Source organism: Thamnophis elegans, chromosome 14 (genome assembly GCF_009769535.1).
Source record: "Thamnophis elegans isolate rThaEle1 chromosome 14, rThaEle1.pri, whole genome shotgun sequence".
NCBI lineage: Eukaryota > Metazoa > Chordata > Lepidosauria > Squamata > Colubridae > Thamnophis > Thamnophis elegans.
The window spans coordinates 681,233-683,051 of record NC_045554.1 but is presented as its reverse complement, the minus strand read 5'-3'; positions in this window follow the sequence as shown (position 1 = coordinate 683,051).

Genomic DNA, 1,819 nt, shown 5'->3' with positions numbered 1-1,819 from the left:
TTGTGTTGAAAGGAAATGTATTCACAGTGCAGGTTTTATAAGGTTGCCTTGAACGCAAGTGTGTAAATCCACCCCTAGACCAAACCCGGAGTGGGTCCCTAATTTAGGAAGACGGGTGATGTTCTCCTTGCTACTCCAAGGTTACTAAATTATGCAGCGTAGGTGCATATATTACATATTTAAAATAAGCTTGTTTAGAGAATTCAACGGCGGTTCCAAACATACAGACAGATGATCGTGATCTTCCGGAAAGAAAGTAAGTCATTATCACAGAGCTGCTGCCAAGCTAGACGAGACCCTCTCCTCCCAGGGAAGCCCCTTCCACACCTATGGCTGATGGCCTTGGACAGGGAGGAGTGGGCACTCAAGGGGGAGTCCCCCCAACGTTTTAAGTTGCGGCTGTTTCAATGGAAGTGCCTGTCTGGGTCTATTTGGAATCAAGGTGAGGAGACAAGAAGACAGATACTATCAAGCCCTGAGATACCAGCGTGGAGACGCAAAGACATGAAAACCTTAGGGGTTGAGTTTGATGATGAGGGAGGTCTACAAGCGGTGCAGGCGTGATCAGCCCCCTGCCCAAAACTGAACAATGCTCTCCTGGCACAAGATCTTCTAGGTGTGAAGTTCCCACCAACTAATGAGCAGCTGTGAAATAAAACAAAAGCGATGGGACACAGAAACCAACATCCAACAGGTCCAACCAGGCATTACAAGGTTGGTCCTGCAGGGACACCACAGATTCACGTGGAAGCTACCTTACTTACAGGCAGGGGATCCAAAACCTTCCAAACCCCTTTGTCCCTGATCCCCCCGCTTTTCATTGGAAAGGTGGTCTTCCACTCCGGGAGTTTTTCCTAGAGCTTCTGACCGTATTGGGGTCCGCTGTGATCATTCCCAAAGCAACAAGATTCCTTTGAGGCTCCAGCGCTGCTTCCCGTAGGAGCAGCCCTGGCTCCCTTCCTATCCAGCCCGTCCCTAAAGTGCAAACAATGCCTGTCTTTTCAAAAACCAGAGCAAAAGGCCATGACGTCCACCGTCTCCCGGAGAATTGCCCAGAAAGAACTCCTCTCGCGCGATGAGCCTCGTGCCCCAACGCAGCAATTGGGAGGAGGCTCCCTGGCTGATGGCCACCTTCATCTCCAACTCCCACCTCAAAAGCCCCCGGGGTTCCTTTCCACTGCCCTGACCCCACAAGGCCTGGCGGTGCAACATCACACAGAGGATCCAACCGGACAAAGCTCTCCCTGGTCCCTTCCTTGCCAAAGAGAGTCCTGCATCTATTGCTCGCCTCCTTGCGTTAACACCCAACACACAGGATCGGCAAGGAGGAGGTTGTGGGGACGGAAATGTGCAAACCAATGCTTAGCATCACCCAAAAGAACGAGGGTTGTCTCCACCGACAGGGGGCCCCTCACAGGCTAATTTGGGGCCGTACCTCATTGGCTCTACTTCGGAAGAATTACGGGAGTAAATCCTAGGCCTCCAGACCCTCCACTGGGGTCCCCGTTGCCACAGAGAGCTTCCTGCATCTGACTCCTGCCTGGGCTGCTGGCTGCTTGGGCCCAGGGCCTTCTCCAGACTGGAGACTCCACAGGCCTCTCCCAGGGCCCCCTCCGCCCCCGCCTGTTCCGGGGTTGCACTACAGGGCCTCTCTCTCTTCGATGGGAGCAGGAGGGGGTCACTGGCCCTCCTTTCCTGAGACAAGCCCCCAGACCCCCTCTTCTTGCTTGAAGGCCTAGCATGGAGCCGGTGACCCACCTTGGCAGTGCCCTTCCTTGCCATGAGATCTGGAGGAGGAAGAGGAGGAGGAGGAGGAGGA